We start from the raw sequence: 26,525 nt of genomic DNA on the forward strand, positions 1-26,525 counted from the left end.
TGCGAAGTTTGCTCACAGGTAGGATGTTGCCTGAGGAAGTGACTCGCCATCATTGTTACTAGAGATGGGCTTATTTTCAGAATCACCCCACTGGCTTATCTCAGAAATTACTTGTGGTTTTCTAAAACTGATTCATGTGATGGTATGAAGAATGAAGAACACTGTGGGGCTAAAACTGTGGTAACCAACTCTCAGGCAAGATTCTCCTTCCCATCCCTGAAATTTGCCTGTACATCTCCCAAGCCCAGCACTGTTTGCTGCAACTGAATACCATTAGATTTAATGGTGCCCAAATGAAGAGGTACCAAGGAGAGATCTGAGGGTGGGAGAGAAAGGCAAATCTGCAGGTTCTCCATTGGGGATCTGGCTGTTCTTCATGCTCCCCACCTGGATTTTGGCCTTGTGCCTCTGGAATAGGGCAGACCAGCATCTCTCCATGCTCTTGATAAGAGCCAAATTAAGAAGCTTGCAGAGGTCCGAAGATCCAGCATGTTGGCAGTAGTGTGAACTAGATCCCTGGCTGGCATCGTGCATCGGTGGCCAGCCATGGAAATGAGGCTTTCTGACTTTTATCTGAGCTGGAGAAGAATTCTGGAGATCATAAAATTCAGCTTTTCTTGGAGGAGACTTTTCCAAGACCCTAAAGGTATTTTCTGAAATGGACTCAAGAAAGCTTTGCCAGCATCCCCACTGGCCACACTGCATGTGCGTGGCCTGGATGGAGAAAGCTTTTTCCATGGCAGCCTTCTCCAGTTTGATGCCCAGGACGTCCTGGACCACAGTTCCCATAATTCTCAGCCCATGCATCAAAAATTGGGGAAGGCTGATGTGTGGTTTAAATTGGTCCTCCCAAAAGAGGGCAGTGGTGAAGCAGCCAAGCAGTTGAGATCACTGGATGTGCAGTGCACCATCGAATTATCATTTTAAAAATACCTAAATGCAGAAAAGGAAGGTTGGTGCAAATCCAAGGCATTAAAAATGCAATAATTTTTCCTACACTATTGACATGCACAGGGACTTTTGCTGGAAAAAAAATCTTCCTGGAAAAAAAAAAGCCATTGGTGGGGAACCTGCAGACAGTCCCAAGGTGGTCACCAATAGGGCAGAAAAATCACCTCCCCAAAACCCTGGAATGAGGCCACCAACTCATGCAGACAGCACTGAGCTAATAAGCCGAAGTGTTGCTTCAATATGGGAGGGGGGTGGCATTCCCATCCTTCTCCATTGCACCCACCAATCCACATGCCAGACCAGGAAATTGCTTTTGAAAAACAGCACCCTCATTCTAGCAGTACCTCTAAGCTAGATTCCTTTGTTTTTGGAACCCATGGAGATGCTGGGCATTCTTCCGATGTACCTGACCTAATTGAATATTGGATTTCCTTCTGCTAAAGAAGCCCTTAAAGTTCATGCTTTTCTGCCTGGCTGAGTCAGCAGCACAGAACACAGAAAGGGACCAGCAGGTGTTAAACAGGAGGGTGGGGTCCCCCCTCCCCATTTCTGCCTGACTTTCAGGATGGCTGCTTTAAACCGAGTGTCACTGAGGTAGTGAACAAGAGGCACTCCTGAACAGGGCTGGGATTAAGGCATTCTGCGTCTGGTGGGGGGAGATAGCAGTGCTTTTGAGCCGTGTAAGCACCAAACGTCCCTGCCACATTTCTTATCATAAGAAGAAGACACTGAGCTGCACTTCAAGAAGGGGGAACCTGAAAACTGGCTGGAGCGGGGGCGGGGGGGGGGGAGAGCTGTAGGGTCTAATCTTCCTTTGGCTGAAAGGAAGGGGCTTGTAATGTAAGTCTTGGGGGGAGCAAAGACCTGCGGGTAGTCTCAGAAAAAATCTGTAAAGTGGGAGAGGTCCTGGGAAACCACATTCTGATGTGATACATCAAGAACCCTAAAGCAGGAAGAGAGTCAAGGTTTGACCCAAGGTTCGAATCCTGTTTTAGAGGCGCTTGGGGTGAGGGATGGCTATCCAGTGGTGGGCAGGGTTAAAGACATGCCCCCCCCCCAAACCCTAGCATTTTGTCATTTAAACCTCTTACTGTCAGTAGCTTAAACTTAGGAGAGGCATTTCAATCTTGTTGGATGGTGGGGGAGGGTTACTACATAAAAGCTAGACTCAGATTCTGTGGAAAGTAGGTAGGACCAGGGAAATGTGATGCAGTCACCCAGGAGCTTCAGAAGGCCCGGTTCAGGTGGCAAGCCAAGACTGTTCCTCTGGCTCTTTTCTCTTTCCAAGTTTCTAGTCCTTGTGGTTTGGTGACACCATTGAGGAGAATCTCTTTTGTCCAAGCCTTAAGATAGAAACTTGGCCATTGCTCGAGGGCAGAGCCTTTATCATTTCAAAGACCTCCAACTGGCTCCCCATCCTGTGCAACCCCCACCCTCAAAAGCAGCCTGCGAGGGGAGGCCTACATGCGATGTTGCTGGGAGTGCGAAGGGCTGCTTTGGGTGGACATGCTGCAGGGCTGCTGGCTGGGCTTCAGAAGGATCAGACGTAGGAGGGGGGGTCTGGGAATGTGGGCCTACTGAGACTTGAGATGAGAGCAAGACGCTTATCTCGAGACCTCCCCCCGGGATTAACCACGATGTAGAGCTGACAGGAGGGGACTCGGAGCAGGGGAGATTGTCAGATGCAGGGCGGCGTGGGCATGGCTCTCAGCCCCATGGTGCCTCATCAGGGGAGGAGGGTGGCCCAGCTGGAGGACTGATGTTCAGAGCAGGGGCAGGCTTGCTTTTGGAAGGCCCCATCAGGCATGCTCACAAGGAGAGTTCCTGGAGGTGGATACTAGTTCGGACTCAACAAACTGCTCTGTGCATGCTCAGAGATTCATTCTGGGGGTCCTGTGCTGTTCGGCAACAGAGAATGCTTTGCAAGGAAAAGGTCTGCGACTTTGAATGCACAAAGGGGGAAGCTGAGTTCCCAGGAGTTGTCTTCTTATCGACAATGCTCTGTACAGAGCCCTGCAGCCCAAGAAAGCTGCAGGAATGAGCGATCCAAGGAGATAAGACACCTTCCCAAGAAGACACTCCACATGCAGAAGGCACCCTGTTAAATCACCACCTAAAAGTTTTCCCCACTGCAGGAACAAATGGAGCTCAGCTCCACAAGCCCGTCACCCATCCGTTGGCAGGACTTGCATCGAGCTTGTGCTTTTCTTGCACAGCAGTCACCTGCTCCCAGCATTCGGGAGGAGAAGTCTGCTTTGTGGTCTTTCTAATGTTCTCACCCATTTGTCCAATGAAGGCTATTTCCCCACTGGGGTACAAATTCAACCCAAATACGACTGCGTGGCAATTTGGGAACATTTCCATATGCATTTCTTCTACTAGGCTAAGGAGAAGAGCCATGTAAGCGCCATGGGTTCTTGTAAGTGGAAAAGAGGCAGGATACAAATGCCATGACATAATAATACACACAGCTTATGCATTTTTGCTAGTTTGTGCACTCAGTTTACCCTGATACAGGGTACACTTTCCCTTAATGCACATGTTTTTCTGTGCTTTTCCTTGGGATACAGTCCTGCTGATTTTAATAGCAGTAAGAAGAGTGCATATTTTGTGTGCATTTACTGAGCAGAACATGGCTTCACAGCATTCTGAAAAGTGCCAATTTCAATGTGAACATGTGCTCGAGTCTGCACAGGCATGCAAGAGGCATGACTGAGGTGTGCTTGTTCGTTTTGGGATATTCCCTGTGATGTGACACATCCCTTCTTCCTCACCAGACATGAAGGGCTGTCAGCACCCCATGGATCAGTGCATCCTCTGTGCAGAGGTTCTGGCACCACCTCCACTAATGGGGCTGGAAAAGCCCACCTGAAAGCCCAAGAAGGGCAGCCCACCGGCCCCCATGGCCAGGGGGATGAAGGCTATAGTCCACCAGCATGTCAAGGCTGATGGGCTCCCTTCCCTGCCTTGGGGAACCCACTGGTCATTGCTGGGGTGAGGAGGGAGATGGGGACTTAACACCTGGCCAGGTATGCTAGAATCACACAAACCGATGGCTATAAAGGAGACATTTGAACACAATGTTGGTTTCAGAGGTAGCAAATTGCAAGTAGGATGTGATCATTTTGTTAAGGATGGTCACAAGGAGAACATCATCTCACACACACACAGACACACATGCGCACATGCACGCACACACACACTATGGCCCTACCTAGACTGGACTTGTTCGCAACAGCTTTGGCTAAGGAAAGGGAGCGACTTTACCCAGGACATGCTTAATGAAACGTGCCGGTCGGTCCACAGAGTCTGAGCTGCAAATTAAGGCATCTTCACTCTGAATGTCAATGCAGGCACAAACTCTCTAGGTGGCTTTCAGCAAGCTACTGTCTCTCTACTCGAGGCACAGTAAAGAGGGAGCAGATATTGTTACCAGTAATCTTCATGGCATGCCCGTCTGTCTGCCTGTCTGTCTATTAAGCATCTCCCCATTTCAACTTACGCTGTTCCGTTAGCAACCTGTAATCAAGTTGCATCGCACATGAAAGCTTGTCAAGCATTCGTACACTTTGTGAACTGGGTGTCTGATGGATAATTTTCACTGCGTGAGTTCAGATGATCGTAACTAGGCAGTGGTGTAATGGAATCACGGCTGACACAGGCATCAAGCACCAGCATGTTTTCATTAGCAGAACTGCTGACATCACATCATCTGACTCCATCCCCAGAAGTGCCTGTTGCCTCTGAGTTTTAACTGCAATCCTTGCAGTAACAGGAAAGAAATTAATTTTCCTAAGGACAATCAACTGGCTTTGTCTTCCATGACCAATGCAGACCCTTCAGCTACGCAAAAGTCCTGCTCCCGGTGGATGTCAAACTGCTAGAACTGCTTTGCTAAGAAGGATCTACTCAGCTGCCTGCATTTTTAACTCTCTTTGAAGCATGACTGTAGAGACGAAGACACTTAAAAGTTCCTGCTCCACCGCTGTATCTCTGCTTGATTGACCATGCTGTGGTCACCTTTTCCGCATGTGTGCAGCCCTTGCCCTCCTCTGTTCGTCAAGCCAGCAAACAAACCAAGAAGTTTTCCACTTAGGAAGAAACTTGGGCATGTGAGAAAAATTGGGGAACTGGGCTTATGAGTCTTGGAACAAGCCAGGCTATGAGTCCAACTTCTTACCTTGATTTCAAATTCTGGCTTGGTCTGAACCTATTAACCATGATTCCATTACTTTTAAGATCAAGAACTCTTAGTATATCAAATGAAATCTATAATTTAAAAGGGGGCATCTGTCCGCATCATGGCAAACTCGGTGAACCCTGGGCACTTGTTAAAAGGGCCTTAAGGCTGTGCACCTCGAGATTGCTTTGGTTTTGAAAAGTGTCTGTGTGTTTGAAGGCTGCAGCATCATCCTGAGTCACAAGGTGGCGGATTTCCCAAACCCGAGCATAGCTTTGCCATTAGCACAAGAGGGCAAGAGCCCGAGGGATAGGATTATGCAACTGTTCCTTGCTCACTGCTTCTTCCCCGGCTTCCCCCGGGGAACAGAGTGGACAGTCCTGCTGAGGTGCCGATAGGAGTATGTCACAGCGGAGGACAGGCCTGGGGTCCTCAGTGCCCAGGGCTTCAGTCATCTGTGATGCACACAGCGTGTCCAGCTCCTCCAGCTCTGTAAGTTTGCTCGAAGGCTTCTTGGCAACAGCGGAAGGGCTTTCCAGATGTGCAAAGCCAGGACTGCTCTCCAGTAGAGAACAAAGCAGATCGCAGAAAGCAGAACATCAGCTGGATGGCGCCTCGTCATGACCCACATCAGTGAGCCCGCTGCGCTCGTGCTGCCGTGCCTTTCCATGCAGCCTGCCACAGAGGAGCAGAACAGGCTGGGCTAGAGAGGAGCCTTTGGAGGCCCTCAAAGAAGTGGAAGGGTTGCCAGGCAACCATTCATGGGCTTCCTCAGTTCCTCTTCAAGAGGCTGCATCAACCCAGGAAGGGGTGTCCTCTGTTACAGGCCCTCCTCCTGTGCTTCTAATGCTGCAGTGGGGGAGCATTGTCCGTTGCCCTGGTGGGAAGGCCCCTCAGAATTTACATTCCCGTCGTGGGCGCAAGCAGCGCTGAAAGCAGGTAGTTCAAAGGGAGTGACTCCAGCATCATCAACAAGAAGAAGTAGGCCAGCTATTTATGTAGCTAGCAATTTGAATAAAATGTGCACTTGCTAATTTACACGTATGGGTGCCCTTGCACTTTAAATAAGAATGAAGTCCATCTCATGAAAGCCATGGTGCAGATGACCATGTCTGGGAAACTCGAGTGCCTGTCATTTGGTCTGCCGTCCAGGTGTTGACTGTGCATGAGAAATGTTTGATGGTCCTTTGTATCTTGGCTCTGGATTGGACAGGGCAAATAAAGGAGTGTCCGCTGTAAAAGAGGACACACGGCCACCTCCACAACTACAGTGATGACAGCCACATGTATCTCCGGGCATTCTTCTGCCAATTTACACAAAGTTCTTTGCACTGGAGAAGGGCAAATTAGGTCATTCCAGGAAGACAGAACAGGGCTAATAAGGGGTTTGGCTTGGGGACCGGGGGAGGGAGAGTCCAGAGGTGTGAATGGAGGGGCCTGGAAGTCCACATCTGGCCCTGGGGAGCCTCCATTGCTTCCATAGGAGATGACACACAGATCATGCAGCAGGTGACGCTTCCCTTTCAGCATAGCTCTCGACAAGAGTAATTCCATGTGCTGGGGCTGGAGCAGTGGGGGAATCCATTCAGGGACCCCTGTGAACCACTGCTGTAGGGTGGGGATTCCAGGTACATGTGTCTGTGTGTGTTCCCCTCTGCCCACCAAGGCTGGATGTGGCAGTGGGGTGGATACACGTCCATGTTGCCAAATAAGAGGCTGAAAGAGAGAGTCCAGGGCCAACAGAGAAAAAGAAAAGTCCCAGGAAACAGAGGAGGAGTCGTGTAAATCCTGCATGTGTTAATTTACATATTTAGAGCTATCTGACATTTATATGGAAATGCAATGCATGTCCCTTAGTTTCAGCTGGGCCAGTTCAGAGACCCTGCAGTGTTCCCTTTGTTGAGTTCCTTGGGTCAACCAGATGTGGACTGGCTTTAAGCAGAGGACTGCCCTCTCTAAAGAAGGACATACAGCCACTCCACCTGCCTGCCTGCCTGCCTAACTCCAGCCTAGCGCACCTTCACCATTCACCCAAGACAAGACACTTTTCCAGGGCCCTATTTAGTTCTTCCAGCCACTTGTCCTTTCACAGTTATTTATGTATTTACGTATTTATTTATTTAGGGAACTTCTATGCTGCCCCATTCGCCGAAGCCTCGGGGTGGCTCACAGTTTTAAGGATCTCAATGACAGAACTTGTCACCAAAGTCACTGGCTACCAGTCCCTGCAGAATTTGGGTGGGCTGATGCCAGGCTGCATCGTCACCATCCCCAGAAGTTCCCAATGCTCACATTTAACCTGTCTGCAAACAGGACTGGAGTTCTGCTGGATCCGCTAGGAAGTAAATGCACTTTGCTGTACCAGCCTTGGGCGTGGCTGCACCTTAGAGGAACGTGTGTGGATGTCCCTACACCTGTGCATGCCCACAGCAGCACACAGAAAGCTGCCATTCCAGGAAAAGGGTGGGCTGGACACCATCTCCCTCATATGCTAGCTTTCTATGTACAGGGAATTCTACTTTGCTGTCCTTTTTATCTTTTACATTTTTTACACATGGCAGAGTATTCAGTCATTGATTTACTTTGACTGAAAATATTTGCATATTCTGACTGAAAACTCTGACTGTAAATATTTTATATTTACACCTAAAATATAAAGTGGCACAAAACAGGAGTTTAAATAGGTGGTCTACTGCAGCTTCTGTAGATGAAGTCTCAGTGTACCTGTCTGTAAAATGGAACTGATACAACCACACCATGCTGCACGCACAGAGAGAGGGCTGATGGGGAATGGGGGTTTCCCCATGACGCAGCTGGGAAAGAGCACAACATGAGCATAAAAAGTCATGCAAGGTACTGATGTTTATTATGCATTTATTGATTTAATTTGTATCCCAGCTTTCTACCAACAGGCAGCACTCAGGCTGGCTCATGGAGCGTCACCTTTCAGTAGGGAATTTGAAGCTTGCTTGCTTCGCTAACAAACCACGCTGTGCTGCCCGAACAAGGCATTCCGTGAAATCCATGTTCAGTTTAAGAATAAGAGTAGCAGTCACCAGAGGAGGGGGAGTAAGAAGGATTGGGACCGTAATATGTAGGAATGGGCTTTTGTTGCACTATGATATCAATGGAAACCCCACACACACCAGGAGCGGACTCTGTCCTGCAACAAAGAACAGTGGGATGCATTTCGAGGAAAGGGCTGAGGCTCCTTCCTGGTGCAACTTTCTGTTGTCTTTAAAGCACCTGTACCAGGTGTCCTGGTCCCTTCAGAGGGCAGCCAGGAAAAGGTCATGAGAAGGCAGCTCCTCACTGGCCTTTGTCAGCAGCCTGGCACAGCCAAAGACAGGCTGTGCGGGGGAGAGAGAATAGGAGATACCTAACCATGGGCAGTAGAAAGGTAGTTGAACAGGAGATGCTGATTGAACAGGGAGGAATGCGGAATCCCTAGAGGGACAGAAACATTTAAGGAAGCTGCTTCTCCATATCCTGCTCATAAAATTACCCAGTTACAGCCAAGTCTGTTGCCTTTGCACTGAAAAACAAAAAAATGGTGCCAAGGGAATCTGCATTCTGAAAGCTGAATAAATGGTGTACATTAGCCAAATATATAAAATCCTTCTAATTTTGCATCATTGCAACTGGTCAGCTTGACTGCCTACTGAGCAATAAACTATTTCTCTAAAGGTATCATCTGATGCCTGTTTAAGCAGAAAAGCACTCCTGGCTGGGGGATGCTGGGAATTCTTGCCATTTTTCTGCCTGAACAGAAAAACTGACACTAGTTTGAAAGCCAAGGAAGCAGACTGCTGCCTCAGACCTACTTCAGCCTCCTCTCTGGTCTCTATAGGCATGTCTACATGCCATCCAACATTTATTTGTCATCATCAGGGGTAGAAAATTGCCATTCGGAAAGCAAAACAACCCAAGTTTTTAGGAGGGGCCTGAATTCTGTGATTCGGAACCTCCACTTGCCCTTCCTGAATGCTCCTGCAGTCATTCACACATCTGTTTCTTTCCCTTTCCCCTTCTTACTGGCTGGTTAGGATAGCCCTCCAAACCAGACCCACCTGTTCCCAGCAAAGGCCAGTAGGGGGCAAACTGTCATTCTCTTGCAATTGCTTTAAGACTTAACAGATGCAAGGTACCCCTGCTTTCCTTAGCAGTCAGCTGCTAATACATCTTGTTCTCTGCTGTTTTCTCCATCTGCAACACAAAAACCCAGTGTGTTGCCTTCGGCCCCCTTCATTCCCTCCCAGATTGGGTAAAATGTGAACTCTGCATCTTCCTCTCCTCCTGAGTGCCTAATGGAAGGGAAATTAACAGCCATCATCAGCCCTTCTGTAGGTCTCTCTGGATAGATTTTACAAATTGCTATCACCCAGCGGTGCCTGCACACGGCCATCATCCATAGTTCTTGGCAGTGAAAGGCTTATGGGGCCAGGCAGCTGTGGTTTGTGCAGGAAAACAACGGGAGAGCGGAAGGTAAAGAAACTTGAGTCAGTGCAATCAATCCTTGTTCCTCTGGACTGATCCTTTATTGTCAAGTCGTGCAAGAGGAGGCAGCCTGTCTCCCACCTACATATCTAGCTCACGTGGGTTGTCATCTCCTTCCCTCTTCATTTTGCTGGCTTCACACATTACAGTTTTCCAAGCATACGCAAAGGAGGCTAAGATAACACAACACATGTGAGTTTGCAAAGCTCTTCTGTGGACAATGCCTATGCCACACGGAAATTAGTGTGCCTCGCACATTTTCCATGCATTTTTTCAATTGTCATGTGTGATGCTTGCCACTGAGTTTGGAGGCTGGCTCTACACGGAAGCGCTTTCCATGTTGAAATACTGGAATGTTGCAAATTTAATAGTAATAATAATAAATAAATAAAACACTGTTACATTAGAATGTTACACTGGAGTGTTGACTGGGATCCAGGAGATCTGCATTCTAGTCCACACTTGACCACAAAGCTCACTGGACCAATCACTTACTGTCGGCCTAACCTACCTCACAAGGCAAAAGAAGATGAAGGGGAAAGGGGATGTTAATCAAATAAATAAAGAAATAAGCAAGCAAGCAAATCTTGGGGACTAGCAGTTTCACCAATGATATTAAGGTGCTTCTTAAGCAATCATTTTCCCAGTTTTGTTCTGTCTGTGATAACTTCACCATGTCTCATGAGCCATTTTGGAAGTGCTGCTTTTCGGGGCTTCTGAGAAACTCCCAAGCTGTGGGTTTCCTCTCGCCCTTGGCCTGAAGTGAAGAGACACTGGATCCAGGCCTTACTTCCCTCTCCACCAAGCTCAGCCATCCTGGCCAAATTAGCTGGCGGAGTCATCTGCCCAAGACAACAAAATTCCAGGGGCTCCAAAAGAAACAGGAAAATCCTTATGGGGGGTAGATCCCCCACCCTACATGTATGAATGCTTGGGACAACTGTGTGCATTCCTCACCCCATACCCCAGCTTGTCTGGCCACTGATTCAGCTAGACCAGCATCCTTTTTCCAGCAAGGGGCAGTCCCATGTCTCAGGACCCCACAAAAAGAGCTTGAAGACCACTGCCATCTTCAATCATCTATACTGGTTCTTCCAGTATGCAGCCATAAATATGAAGGATCTGCTTAGCCAGTATGGATAACGGGGCTGCTCTCCAGCCATTAATCTACCTGATTCAGGGGGAAGGGGGAAGAGGTGGCTTTTTGGTGGTGGCTCCACACAGAAGGAACTCCCTCCCTCCCTCCCTCAAGATGTATGATTAGCTCCTTCCTTATTTTCTTTCCAGCAGGCCCTAAAATGTTTTTATTTCAGACGCCTTAGAAACAAGGGGGCACCTTGTGTGGACTTGCAAAGTGTCCTGAAACTTCGAATGATGAACAGCAGGGCCGCTCATCGGCAACACCCCCCGCCCCCCAGTCACAGGCCCAGCAAATCTTCCTGGTTTTCTAGTGTTGAAAGCTCTAAGGGTGAGATCCAGTTGGGGTGCCCTCAGCCCTCTGAGGCCTGAGGATGATGAGCATTGTGTGCCAGGTGGGGGAACCCCAGAGGCAGAGGTACTCTCCGCACTCCTCGTCATCCTGCAAAGAACCCAGAGAGTTCTACCCATCCGAGTGCAGCAGTTTGGATGGGAATGGAAGGAGGCTGGGCCGTGCCTGAGAATCCCTCATCTTGGCCAGTCTTGTCTCCCTAACTTGCTGCCCAGAATGACCCCAGACCTCCTGTGAGAGCCTCTGTGCCAGCTCTGAGGGGAGAGGGAGATGGAGGCACAGGTTCCCAGAGGTGAGGTTGGGGGAATGTTCTGGCTTCAAGGCTGGGCATCTGAAAAATCCTATGGCCATATAGGGTTGTGCTGCCGATAGCTCAGGGCCTCCTTCTCTGAGCATGAGCCTTCGGGCCTGTCTCAGTACGAACCTGGCTCAGCTGCTAAGATCACTGGGAAGGCCCTGCTTATGGAGGCCCCTTTGTCAGGCACATAGGAAAGGAGGGTGGCCATGTGTACTGTTTTACAGGGGACAGTCCTCTAGTGGAAGGGCTGCTAATGGAACTGAAGGAGTGTCCTGTCCAAATCCAGTTGAAAGTTAAAGAAGCATCAGAACAGTTGCCCGGTTCCAACCAGCATTTCTGGGCATCCATCCAGACATGTAAACCAGCAGCTGCACGTTGCATGCGAGTCTTTTGCCCTTATTTTTGATGACTTCCTTCCTCACTTCATTTTTTTTGTGGGGGGGGGGGGTCAGGCAATTTGCAGCTGCTTGCACTAGCTGTGTCACTCTGGGATACCCTTCTCCAGAGCTGTGACTGACCCCACACCCTCTGCATTCAGAAGGAGCTTGTGACCTGTCTTTTTAACGTGGCTTTTTTCATTGACTTCAAAAAGGCAGGATAGAAATACAATAAATCCTTCCATCACTTTTCACATTTCGGGCATTGCAAGCAAGCGTGCTATGCAGGGCCGGGGGACCAGAGAGGGGAGGGTCACCTCCATGCTCCTCCCACCTTGCAAAGGAGCTAGATGGCTGATTTCAGATGTCTGAGATGCTTTGGAGCAGGAGGGAAGGAGGCCTTGGCAGTGCGTTTCTCCTCCACTCTGCACCCGCAGGATGCTGAGCCCTTTCTCTGAGGTTGCACATCTGTACACAGAGGCACAGCAGCGTGTGAGTGGGGAGAGGGTGCTCCAAGCATGGAGTCCCAGGTCCAAGGTCGGAGCTGTTTTCCCAACTTGGACCAGGTCTTCAAGTAATCCGATGCCCCTCTTCACACTGTCCAGGGCCCACAGGACTGGAAGGCCTTTCACGGCTGCCCATTCTCTATAAGCCCTGGCTTTGATTTTGTGTTTCATCTCTCGTATGAAATACTTCTTATTGCTTTGTTTGCTATTCTTTTGCCATGCATCATTATTCATGCTGGTTTTGAGGTTTGTTTTAATCTGATGCTATTAGATCTTGTACACCGTTTGGAGGAAATAGTTGTATTCTGTAAACAAGGTTTACCAAAAAATATCTCCTGTGTAAAATAAATGGGAAAAGAGGAGGCACAAATGAAGACAAGGCACAACACAGAGACACACACAGACACCAAGACTGGCAACGCACGGGATTCCTTTTCACCCGGGCAGCAAGAGCCTGAGCCAGCCCAAGCCATGCCTTCACAGCCCAGTTGGCGGCTGCCAGTTTTTCTGCCAGAGACAGCGAGAGGAAAGTCATTCCTGGAGAATATTCTTTGCTGCAAGGAAGATGACCCTGTAATTCAGACCACCAGCTGGTGCCCAGTTTCCTGTCCATGGTTTTATTGTGTCCATGAATCCTCCGAGCAGTAATGACCGTCTGCAGGCGAGAGAGGGCCATCGATTGCCTCTTGTGCACGCCCGCCTGTGCCCACTTCTCCTTTCCTTTCTCCTTCCCTGGTTTTATTTATTTTGGTTGCCCAAGCGGCAACAGTGCTCAGTGGGTGGACACTCCTCGAGGGCTGTTTGAGGGAGACGGATGGCAAGCGGCAGCCTCGCTGGCTTCCAGGGCTGACACTGCGGGAGGGGGCCAAGCGGGGCCCGGGGACTTCCGGAGCCAACACAGGGCTCCATCTAGCGAGGTGCAGGGAAGCACCACACCGCCTTGCTCTCTGGGGTGCTTGGACCTGGATTAAGGCATGCCTTCTTTTAACCAAGGAATGGCATCAGTGATGACTCACAGGAAACACTGGATTGAAAGAAAATCTTAATGAAAACAAAGTGTTAAAAAGCAAATGCATTAAAAGCCCATTAAAAACACCACAGTCAGAGAAGTAAGCAGAGCCAGCCAATTCAGGTAAAGCCAGAATGAACCTGCGGCAGGCCAGTGTCCCTGTCCAGGGCTTGCTTCTACTTACTGCTGGAAGGGAAACCAAGCCAGCACGGTGAGCAGCTGAAGTGCTGGACTGGGACTCGGCCACGAGCTCCCTCGGCGACTCAGTCTCAGTTTTACCTACCTCACAGGGTGTTGCACTGCCACAGTGGAGAGGACGACGCTCACGTGTGTCCTCTTGGGCTCCTTAAGGAAAGAAGGAGATACTGATGAGGAGGAGGAGGAGGCTGAGGAGGAGAATGGAAGCAATAGCAAGGCTCGCCACGATTCAGTTCAGTTAACGTAGCCAGGCGTCAGTAAAAGGCAAAGCAACCTGGAGCAGCTTAGCAAGCAGAGGGATCCCCTGGCAGGCAGGTGCAGCCGCGGGTTTGGGGGCCACCTTGGGCAAGATGGCTCTCTTTGGGTGGAGGGCAATGCCACTCCTGGTGGGCTCCGTCGCCTTTAGCAAGTTGGGCAGGTTTGCCGGCAGGCTGTCATGTGCGATTAGAGGAGCTGCATCTGCTGAAAGGCTCTCCTCATTTGTTTTCTGTATTTGGGGCCCAATCCTATGCATGTTTGGACAGGAAACAGTCCCACAATTCCCAGCAGGCCCCAACCATAACTTTTTCCCTGTCTAAATATGCATAGGACTGTGACCTTGATTATTCTTCTTTTGCCTTTTAGAGTAAGGTCCTATAATATGAGGAAGTCCAATGCAATCAGGAACCATCAGAAACTGTCAATAAAACATGTCAAATTAGGTAGAATCCTGAAAGGCAGCAAATAAATAAAGATAAGCAACAAATGAGCACACAAAGCAAAGTAAGCACTATGGATTGGCGATGAAATCAATAGAAGCCTTGGCAAAACAAGAAGGCTGTAATAGGGAGCAACAGGCGGCCCTCCAAACATGATTGGTCTGCCGGTCCCATCCTCCGCACAGCACAGCGCTCCTTTGCCAGAGCTTCACTGGCTGCCTCCCACCCTCTGCCACCTGGGGAGACTGCCTCGCCCTGCCTAATAGAAGGGCTGGCCCAGCTCTGATGTTCCAAGGCTGCAGAGGGGGAAGTGGGTGGCTGGCAAGTGGCTCACAGCCGACACTTCCATGCTGCACCTTCCTGGCCTGTCCCCCAGGGCAGTTTCACCCACATCTGGAGAAATATACACTCCCGGGGTGGGTATCCCTCCAAGCAGGGCTTCCAGCATCCAATCTGCAGGACTAGCAGCCTGCCTCCTGCAGTTCCAATCCTCTTGCTCCTCTACCACCCAGCACGCCAGGGACATTGCTAAGCCTCACCTCACGGAGCGCCAGCCCCGAACCCTTTCCCAGGGGCCCAGATCTATTCCACAGAGAACTGAGTGCCCACTGATGACAAGGGAAGGTGCCCCCCACACCAGCTCAGTTGTTCTTCAGAAAGCAATTTTCAAGGAGGATTGTAGCTGAGGAGGAAACAGTTAACTCTGCCCCTTTCACAGGCAGCAACAAACACCCACACCAGAACAATGCTGTCTTGCACAGCAATTAAGTTAGAAACAAAAAAAAAACCAAAAACCCTTTCCAATTGACTGTAGATAATTTGGGTCTGGATGCAAATGTAATTGAAGAATTTATTTATTTGCAATGATTTAGATGAGAAATTAATTGGCTAGCTTTGCCTCTTGTGAAATTTAAATAAATTCTAGTAATTATTTCTGAATGTAATATATATGTATATTAGCATATGCAAGTGTGCAAATTTAAAAGCGTAAGAGAAGCCATGCCTGGATGAGTCCAAGGGTGCATCTAGTCCAGTCTCTGTTCACTCAGTGCCCACAGAACCCCACAAGCAAGACACAAGTGCATGAGGATCTCCCTACCCAAGTGACTGGGGTACACAAGCATCCTGCCTCTGGCTGGGAGGCCTCCGGGCTGAGAGCTGTTGATGGCCTTCTCGCCAGGGATTTGTGCAGCCCCCTTTTAAAGCCGACCAAGTTGGTGGCCATCATGCCATCCTGCAGAAGGGAGTTCCATGAATTAACTAGGAAATGGGCAGAGAAAAACTTCCTTTAATCGGTCCTGCATCTCCTACTGTCGCTCCAAGGGACGGCCCCTTGGGCCCAAGCCCCTTTCTTCAGACCAGGGTTAATTCTGCACATTTCTGTCATGATTCTCCTTACTTGCCTGTTCTCTAGGCTAAACCATGGCAGATGTGGTGATATTCCTACATCTGAAGGAAGAAATGACATAGGGGATTTTTTCTAGATCATTTTAGTTGCCCTTTTCTGTATTTTTCCGATTCAGTCATATGCTCTTTCAGATGCAGTAGCCAGAACTGTATGCAGTTTGCAAAGTGTGGTCACACCACAGATTTGGATAAGGGCAGTATGATACCAGTGGTTTCATTCATTCCTTCACTCACTCACATATTTATAGGCCGCCTGTAACTGCCAAAAGGCCTTCCTACATGGCTTACAACATTTTAAACAATTTATTTGCAATGGCTTTCCTAATTATACCTAACATGAGGTTTGCTTTTTTCCTAGCAGTCATGCACTGACATTTCATGCAGCCATCCAGTCAGGATCCCTTTCTTGGTCAGGCACCACTAGCTCAGACCCCATCCAGTTATAGGATTTTTTGTTCCAACCTGCATCTCTTTACACCTGCTTAAACTGAAACCCATTTGCCATTTTGATGCCATTCTCTCCATTTGGAAAGACCCTTTTGGAGCTCCTCAGAACCTGTTGTCATTTTACCTACTCCAGCTTGGTGTAATCAGAAAATGTGGCCACTTCACTGTGCACTCCTAATTCCAGCCCATTTAGAAACAAGATGAAAAACATTGGTCCTAATTAGGGATGTGCCAAAGAATTCATCCCTCCAGCATTTGCAGACCTCCTTCAGTGCACAGACTTGTCTTGGAAAATGAGCCAAGCCAAGAGGAAGCCCGTGGATGCTCCTGCAACAGAGACTGCACAGCCAGAAACCTGGTTTCAAACAAAGGCTGCTACACTTGGTGTGGAGGGGGGTTGCTGCTTGGCAGCATTCGCACGGGGCTCAACTCCTGGTAAGCACCACACAAATGCTCTCCAGGACTCACACCTGCATCAAAGCAGACCACAGTCCAAAGAGCTGAGACTAGGGAATCCAACAGATTCCCACCCAAAACACATTCCTCCCACGTCCCTAATCCTAATACAGGTCCCTGTGAGACCCCACTGTTTACAGCCTTTCATTGGGCGAATATACCATTTGTTCCCAAACTCTGCGTTCTATTGTTCAACCTGTTACTGATCCATAAGAGGACATCCCCTCTTACTCCACAACAGCTGAGTTAGCTCAGAAGTCTTTGATGAGGAACTCTGCCAAAAGTCTTTTGGAAGTCCAGGTATCCAATATCTGTTGGATAACCCCTGTCCACATATTTACTGACATTTGCAAAGAACTCTGAAAGGTTAGTGAGGCAGAACTTACGTTTACAGAAACCATGCTGATTTTTTTCCAGCAGGGCTTGTCCTTCAATATTCTTATTAATATTCTCTTTAACAATGTTTTCAACCTATTTACCCAGAATGAACAGTTAGTTAACTGGTCAGTAATTTCCCTAGTCCCCCCAGATCCCTTTCTAGAGTCATCATAGGCTGATCTTAGGGACACATTATTTTTGCAAAGACTGCATTTTCATACTTGAGTTCTTTAAGAACTCCAAGGCCCTTCCTCTCTCTCTGCATAGTTCTTTGTCTTCAGGTTAGCTTTGCTCTGATTGGGCTTGAAAATAGAAGAATGCCCTCTGAGGGCCCTAAGAATAGAGGACTGTCCCCTGTAAAGGAGGAGGCATGGCCACTCAGTGTGTCCACTCAACTGGTGAATGGGAGAAGCTACTGAGCCAGTCTGTCCTCTCCAAGCCAATCTGCCACGTCCTTGCCAAAGGAGAGGCCATAGTTCTCAAAGACAAAGAAGACCACAAAGCAGCCCATATTATTTATTATTTTCATTAGATTTCTATCCCATTTTTTTTCTTAGAATGAACTCAAAGGGGCTTCCATCATTCCTCTCCTCCTGCTGCTCTCGGGCTTATCCCACAACAGCAACCCTGTGGGGTAGGTTGGGCCGAGAGCCTGTGACTGGCCCAAGGTCACCCAGTTGGCTCCATGGCCAAGCAGGGACCAGAATCTGGTGGGCTGCATGCCAGTCCTGCACTCTTAACCACTACATCACACTGGCTCTCTTAGGAAACCATTAGAAACACTAAGAGCAGCCTGATCCCCATGGGGAGATCTCTGCAGGCCCCTCTCCCACAAAAGGCAGCAATCCACTGCTCCCATACAAACTGAGCGACCCCCGAGACTCCAGGAACATCATCATCACAAGAGAAATAGAGAGAAGTGCCCATGTCCAAAATAAGCTCCTTGTAATGACCAGGATTCATCCAGAGTGGGACTTTGCTCATGAGGACAGCAGCTATGGAATGCGCTCCCCAGTGAGGTTTGCCTGGCACCAACATCGGGCCAAACCCTTTTCATTTTCCTACTATTTTAAAACTTAATTGATTTTAACTGCAGTTTTAGTATATCCATTGTTGGATGCTGTGTGGTTTGTTTTATTCTACTCATTTTTCGTAGGCTGTCCTGAGACATTTGTAGTGGACGGGTTAGAAAAGCTTTTAATAAATAAACAAATAAGCACTATGAGGCGCGGAGCTCTGCAACCTCTGGCCATCCAAGGTTGTAGCTGGGCAGTGCTGCCCAGTGGAATATCTTTCTGCCAGTTCCAGGGCTTTGAACCCCGGCTTCCCTGGCCTTGCTTCCCTGTGGGCTACTCTGTGCTTCTGACTCCTACTAGACTCTGTTGTTTGAACTGCATCTGCATGGGGCTGCTTATCTATGTTTCGACCTTGGCCTCACCTGGGAGCCTCCTTTTGGACATCTCCTTCCTTGCCTAGTAATCCTCACTTTTCACCTTTGCCTGCTCATTGAACTGTTCTCTTGTTGGACTGGGAAAACGGTGCTGGCTCTTTTGCCCATCTGCTTAATTGCTAGTTGCCCCAAACCTCAGCCAGAGACAGTCATTGGAGAACAGCACCCACCTGTCCCCATTCTGCCCATCTTCAGAATCGGACCACTGCATCGCCTTTGCCCATGTCATCTGGCTTTGGTCCTTTGGCTTCTAGTCAGTTACATCAGAACTGAACTCCGGACCTACCCTGAGATCGCCAAGGGCTTGCTGCAGATCACAGAGGATGCTTTCCTTGAGAACCTCCAAAATCCTTGCACAAGTACTACTTAAGGATGCCAAAATCTCAGAGATCATTGGCTCCCCTCACTTGGCACGTCTGAAGAAGCCTCTTTCAAACGCTTCACTGTGACTGAGCTCTGAATGAAGCATTCTGGGAGGCAGGAAGGGAAACGTTCTGCTCAGATCTCTTGCACATGACAGGGGAGATGGTGTGGGGGAGTGGAAAAATCCTGTCTACTTTCTCAAATGGGACAAAATTAATCTACAGCTTCTGAAAACAGGTGCCAGTAGAAAGAAATGCCTCCTTTTTAACTTTACATATACTGCATAAAGGCATTTGATGCTCTCAGATTCCTGAGTAGACATTTCTGGGTCACTCCAAAACATCAGCTTGGACTGAGATGAAAGTCAGATATTGAACTGAGTCAGGGCTTGTGCAAAGCAGAATCAATGTTCAACCCGTGAGCTGTTGAGAATGAACACACACACACACACACACACAGGAAATGCAGGTTCCATTCCAAAATCTCCCTTCTCCAGGGCTACTAATGCATACATTTATTCCTCAAGCAGGCCTTGACAGAAGAGATGGGGTGGCATTTAGGAAAAGGGAGCAAGCAGGAAACTGCTGTACCATCGTCACCTCCTACACAAATACTATCTCATTCTGAACACAGCCAGACTATGAAATCTTCATTTACCCTCCCCGCTCCCAAAACCTACAAGCCAATCAACTTTTTTGATTTGTGGTGCACTGAACTTTATTCAACAGATCGTTTGGTGTGGGGCAAGGGGAGTTTTGCTTCTTCGAATTAAACATTTGTAAATAGGATCCCAATTGGAATGGAGATGTGGGTGTGAGCATTGCAAACCCTCCACCAATGTGTTGTATATCAAGGACCCAGAGAAGGAAACTTGTGGGTGATGGATGGGACCCTAACCTAGCCAAAATGAGGAAATGCATCACCAGTAAAGAAAAGTAACGAGAATACAAGCCTGCTTAAAATTGGCATATGCTACATTTTATGTGTAGGTGCAAAAGTAGAAGCAAAATCAAAAATTTAAATGGAAATACAGTATATCTCACCCTAGTGGGCAAGACTGACCAGCTGAGCACAGGGACTCACTAAGGATGGGCAGCTTCAAGGTCCCTGCTCTCTTTTCTTGCACATCTTCATCTTTAGACCTTTGGACTAGATAACCCTTCACATGGAGGATACCTGCAAATAAAGGACAGTCTATGGTAAAGTAAGATACAGGGTCACCTTAACCTTCAAATGAAGTGTCATGAGATAGAGACAGGGTTACAGTTAGGGTTTTTCCTTTGCAAACTCAAAGCCACACACCTTTCTTGCAAAACATGCTTTACTGACCAAAGCATTTTTCAGAAGCACGTAACACCCAGAAGAATCTCTGAGCAGGCACAGAGCAGATTGTTGAACCCAGCCTAGTATTCATCTCCAGCAACTATGTTGGATATGTTGGCGACATACAGGTATGTGAGGGGGTGTCACATGGAAATAGGTAGAGACCTGTTCTCCCCTGCAGAGGAGGGCAGGACACGCTCCAGTGGAGCAAAGCTCAGGGAGCCAAGGTTTCGTCTGGATGCCAGGAAGCACTTCCTGACAGTCAGGACCCCGAGGGTGTGGAATGGGCTTCCATGGGAGGTCGTTGAGGCCCCATCGGTGCGGGTGTTCAAGGATAGGCTGGACATGCACATGGTGGGCATGTCGTGAACGGAGCCAGCTGGAGCCAGGGGTCAGACTAGGTGCCCCTGGAGGCCCCTTCTGGCTTGCTATGTTTCTATGTTTCTATGTTATGAGCATGCCTGGCCCCCATCCCTTCAGGAAGGGCCTTCTGAAAGTAAGCATGCCTCCTCTCCATGTACCAGTCCTCTAATTGGGCCACCTTGGCCTGCTGATGATGTCCCATTGGGTCAAGAGTCAAGCCTGCCTGGTCTGTGTTGAAGAAAATCCCCTGATCCAAGTCTCTTCCCACTAGCTGCTCATCTTGGTTCTTCCCAGACACTTCCTGCTCACCTGGGGAGTCTGGCCTTGAGATAAGCATCTCCATTTCTCTCATCTCAGTGCCTCAACTCTAAGAGAGATCCCTGTGATTGGTAGGTGGCATGAAGTCTCTGGGTTGGACAGGAGCCTAGACTTTTGTCCCTGCCTGCTCAGCAAAGCAGGGCCTCCACCATGTTGGCCCTATGTTTTTTCCCCAGAGCATGATCTTGAATGGAGGGATACACCACCCACAGTTCCAGCCTTATCTCCTAGCAGAGCTCCCTCCAACTCATTCCAGCACTGAGGGTCTGAGACCTGTTGCCATAGACTTTGGGCCACCGTTCATGCTCCCTACACTGTCTCTGCACAGAGGGACCCGTCTGTGGCAGGAATAATGGCACTAGGATCAATATGCCCTTCCCACCATACTTTTGCTGAGGGCTGCCTCATGAACATTCTCCGGGCCCTGAACTGGCTTTTGGACTCAGTGTGGAACTGAGATCTGGCCACAGGGGTGTTAGCCTCAGATTCAGTGTCCATACTACTCTGGACCCAACCCTCGATGCCAGCCTTCCTTTACCTGGCACTGCTCTCCAGAAGTTTTGAACATTAACTCTCAGGATTCCTGACTCTTTGCCATGCCGGCTTGGAATGGTAAGAGTTAAAATCCAAAAGGTCTGGAGGACACCAGGATGGCGAAGGTTGGTTTCTACAATCTTTCCAGTAGCAGCACCAGAGTTAGCTCAGCGCCAGACCTGTCTTCTTGGTCATGGGCTGCTCATACAGGGAGAAATGTTTTATCTTCTCCCACCCATCCTGCATCAGGTCTCTTTTTCATGACCACTCTCCAAGTGCTGCTGTACTACAATCACCATCATCCCTAACCATCAGCCATGCAGGATAGGGCTGATGGGAGGTGGAGCCCCACAACACATAGAGGGCCACAACGTTCTGTTTCGCTTTGGCCATGGTGAGGACTTTGCATTGCTGAATGCTGGTGAGGTCTGGGTTACAGAATTCTGCTATCCACTGAGGATTTACTAAGATTTTGGAGCGGACCAGTTTCCAAGGGAAGCCAGTCAGCACCATGGAGAGTTCCAAGTGGCGTTGGGGTCAGGCCAGGCAATCGTGCCCTTATGTTGCTCCAACAAGCAGGAGCTCAAGACTGAGCCTTAACTGTATGTGGGGGGAGGCCCACCTCCACACTGGCTAAGGCCTTCTCAGTTAAAGGGGGCTGGACAGCTTTAGCAATTTCAGGCTACAGGAGAGTAACTGACATGCTGGCATTGTCCCAACTTCAGTCCTCAGTGTCCTGTGAGAGCCATGTGACCTCCTATGGACATCGCATTCTTCCTAGAAAACTGATTCCATGGAAGGGGGACACCTGATTATGCCTTTCTGTCACTAAGTCCTCTCCCTGGACAATTCACTGAGGAGGCTCTTCTGGGGATTCAGGTTTTGGATCTGCTGAGAATGAGGTCTCAGAGTCCAGGCCATGACATGGAATCCTCAGCCCTGCCATCAACCAGACTCATGACCTGGACAGACTCATGACCCCACACGTCCACATTCCAAGAGCATTTTTTCCCTGTGTGCTTTTTGCAGGAGCTTTTGATGGACGTGCGAATTCAGGAATTCTGGGCAAGCCTGGGGAGAAAGGGAAACAGAAGGGAGGGAGAGGCTGGAGAGATGCCTCCTCTCCTCACATGATGGATGGAGCCTGGCAGGAGAGAGAAGTTTGTCAACACGGCTGCTGGAGGTGACACCTCCGAGTTTTATTAGGAAGCATTCCCGGGAAGATGGATACAAGGCTGTCTCTCGGGCTGGCAATGCTGTGGGGAAGGCAGAGAAGGCCAGGCAGTAAAAATAGCAGTCCTGGCAGCGGCCGCGCCATGAGGGAAACCACAGAGATTGAGATGGGGGGGAAGTGAGCTGGACAGCACCAAGTGCCAGCCCTCGAAGTCACAGTTTGAATTTCACTTGTGCCACAAGCATTTTAGCTTAGAAGTGGATGAGACTTTTGCACAGCCCCCGCCCCGTGGAACCGTGCAAGCTGCAGCAGTGATCAGAACCGTGGGGGTGGTATCTTCCTCCCCACATTCCCAGGATCTTGTTCTAGATCACCAGGTTTTAACTTTTTGATTCCAACCCCCATACCCAGTCCTGTTCAGGGCTGGCTGTTTCTCCGCTGCTCCTAATGGCTGATGACACCCTCCGGTGATGCAAAGGTCATACCTTCCAGCATCCATCAGTGGGCCTGGCTGCACTGCCAGGGTGTCTCTGAACCACATTCAGACTGCTGGCTTGAACCTATAGTGCCGTACCGCAGAGAACACCTGTGCCGGGCCTGCGGGCTCCTCCCAGGGTGCTCACGCAGCTCTTAGCTCTCAGCTGCTTCAAATGAAATGTTTTTTAAAAACGTGGAAAAGGTCAGCGTCGTCTTCTTTCTCTCCCTTTCTGGCCTCACATTTTCCACCCCCTCCCCAGCACCGTGATTCGCTGTTTCTACCCCTCTTAGCTTCTAGCATTCTTTTTCCTCTCCCCTTGCCTTCCCGTTCTCAAGCTTTGCTCTTTCTCTCCCCCAGACTCAAGATCACTTTTGACTAGCCAGGTGCCCATGGCAGCTCTCCTGTGACTGGCCACATCTGTGTGAGAGCCACTTCACACTGATGCCTGCAGCTGTTTCTCACCTTCCTAAAGTGTGGCCATGGCTGGCCATGGCTGCCCTGCGTGGTTCAGGACCCCGGTACTGCCTAGATTGCATCTCCCTGCACAGTCCAACCAGCTGAAGTCAGCTTCAGACAAGGAAGGTTGGTGACTCCTCTGTGGGAAGGGCTTCTCACTGATTACAGCAGGGGTCCCCAAACTTTTTCAACAAAGGGCCAGTTGAAAGGTGCCAGCGGGGCCCCGGGATGGCAAGGGGGTGGGGGCGGGGGTCACGCACACGCGGGATGAAGCAAGGCAGCGGTGGGTGTGTGTGGCGAGGCAGCGGCTTGTGGGCACACACGGTGAGGCAGAGGCTTGCTCGAGTGGATTTCGTTTTCTCTGAGTGAGTCCAAAACCATCTTCATGTGAGCGAGCTACTGCCTCGCCGTGCATGAATGCGGGCGCAGCTAGTCCAAAACCTCTGAGGCAAGTCGGATAAATGGGCATGGCAGGCTGGATCCGGCCCATGGGCCATAGTTTGAGGACCCATGGATCACAGCATCTATTTTGTCCTTTACCAGAGCTATCCATGGTGCTGAACTGCAGATTGGATTCACTTCCATGGGACACAATGGATAGTGCCTATAAAACTGAAATAAAGCTGCAAAGGATAAGGAGCCTTCCTGATATAAACAGAGACACAGAGCGAGTCAGAAGGGGTCTCCTGGGCCATCTAGTCTGACCCCAGATTTAGCCAGCTCTGCTCACGACATGCCCACCATGTGCGTGTCTAGCCTATCCTTGAACACCCTCACCGATGGGGCCTCAAGTAACCTGAAGCGTACTTTCTCGCACCACACCCTAAGCCAGTCCCCCAAGTCCTCTTCAGCCCCAGCCTCCCCAAGCGGAGAGAACCTGTTTCCCAGCTCCAGATTGGCAACCGTGCTGGCCTCCTCCTCCTATGGGTGACATGCCTCCATGTCTCCCTGGCTGTTCCTCCCGCGGTCCCTCTCTCAACCTTCTCTCTGGAGGGGGACTGCTCCCGGAGGGCCTGGAGAGCTCTCTCAGCCCTCAGACACCTCACCTCCTCCTCTAGGAGGGCCACCAGCTTGCACTGAGGGGAAGTGTATCCCTGCCTCTCCTGAGAGAGAAGGGCGAACATGTTGCAGCTGTCACGGTGGACAGCAACACCTGTGATTTCAGCCAAGGCCATCTCCTGGCCTGCCATTGGGTACCTCTAGGCCCGACCTCTTCCCCTGCCTTGTCTGTTATGCACTACCCTTCACTCGCCCATTTCTCCCAGACAAAAACCCACATATACACACACATGGACAAAATAAAAAAAATAATTAAGAAACTGCACCCAGGGAAGGGAGTCACCGGGCAGTCCAGGCCGCAGCTAAGGGACACAGACAATGGACAATGTGGCGCTGCCAATGGCTGAGTGCAGCTTTATAAGCCTCAGAGGCTGCTGGCCCCGCCCCTCTGCTCCCTCCTGGCCCCTCTAGCCTCTCTGGCCCCGCCCCCTTCCTCTCCGCTGCTCCTGCCCCACCCCTCCCCTGCCCAGCTCCTACCTTGCCTTTGCTAGTTCCCTGGCCACCCTCTGCACACTCTCCCAGCCTCTGCCTCTGCTGCTCCACTGCTCTGCCAAGAGCCAAAAGAGTCTTTTTGGGTCTTTCTCTGCTTGCTCCCTCCAACAAAAAGTCAGGGGGTGACATTTTGGGAGTGGCCTTTCCTGCAATGGGCCTTCCTTTATGGAATGACCACCCCCCAAGAAAGTGACATTGCTCTGAGCCCCAAGGAGTGAACACAGAAGAACTTCCTTTGGTGAAGTTCGGCTTGCTTTGCTCTGCTTGTGGTTTGCCTGTTCAAACAATGGGTTCCAATGTGTGACAGAAAGTGGGCTGAAACTGTCATTTGTGACCATGCAGACAACCACTGTTAACCCCAGGGTTATCTGATCATGTGCGTGAGCTCCTGGTCAATGGCCATCCATGTAAACCCCCAGAGACGTCACAGAACGGGATGTTCAGAACCAAGGCCATTGCGGACTAATGGCAACATGGCCTAGATCTCTGTCGTGATGACTCCAGCTGCCTGTTCAGCTATGAAAGATCAATGCGCAGGCTACCCCACACTCTCTTGTTCCTCTGCAGGAGCCTGCATTTCTTTTTTATCGCTACTCTTTTGTCTCCTCACTTTTTATTTCCCAGCCCATTTCTCCATGGGCTTCTGAACTCCCTGCTCCATCCTTTTTGTTCTCGGCACCCTTGCCGCGCTCGCCTTTTTGAAAGCTGTGGCTGTTCAAAATGATTCTCAGCTGATGAGATGCAGGCAGCAGGTGGAAATATCAGGGCATTCTTGTCAGATCTACAAAAAATTTCCAGTCATAATGCAGGTCAAGTTCCCACATCTGGAGTTAGTTTCAGGAGAAAGTTTTGCTCCAGCTTGCATTAAAAAGCTGGATGACGAGAGGAGAGTGTCTGTAGGGATGTGGCCCTCCTGATGTCAGGGGAGAGGGTGGTGACTCCGTGGCTGTTGTGAGGTGTCAGCTCACCTCACAGTTGTAAATGACCCACAATTATGCAGGCAATAAAACTAAAGTCTTTTATTGCTACTTTTCTACAAGATTTACGATGCTATGATTAAGCTCTACTGCAATGACCTTTACAAGTTAGTTGCTATTTTCTTAGTGACGTCCCTCAGGGAACCCAAGTGGGATTAGCTTTCTTTGTCCCACCTTTCCCCCCTGAGGTGGGACAAAGACTCCTTTTGTTCCAATCGGTGTAAGCTACGTCTAAGAGTCACGAGACAAATCTATCCTGCCTCCTGCGTCTTCTGTATCTTGTTCAGGAGACTCAGTGTCAGGAGGAAGGGGGGCATCCTGCCCCCGCTCTTCAGGGGCAGAACGTGTAGTGTCTTTTCCCTCTGGGCCCTCGTGGTCCGACAGAGGCTTGGTTGTTTGCCCAAGGTGTAAAGAGTCAGGATGAGGGATGGCTATCTGTTCAGCTACTCCCAAGCCAGGTTGTGGAAGGGTCACTTGGCCACAGGGCCTCAAGTATAAGTCCTCCTGTTCTGATGTCTGACTCTCTCTTTGGGCATTTGACTCTTCCTCATGAGGTGTCGCCTCTGTTGAGGTGTCAGGCACGACAATGGCAGAGTAGAGGCTTTGTATGCAAAAGAGGCCAGGCTGAAGGGCCAGCATCTCCAAAC

The sequence above is a fragment of the Varanus komodoensis genome, unplaced genomic scaffold, assembly GCF_004798865.1.
Source record: "Varanus komodoensis strain SLA01 unplaced genomic scaffold, ASM479886v1 scaffold15, whole genome shotgun sequence".
Lineage (NCBI taxonomy): Eukaryota > Metazoa > Chordata > Lepidosauria > Squamata > Varanidae > Varanus > Varanus komodoensis.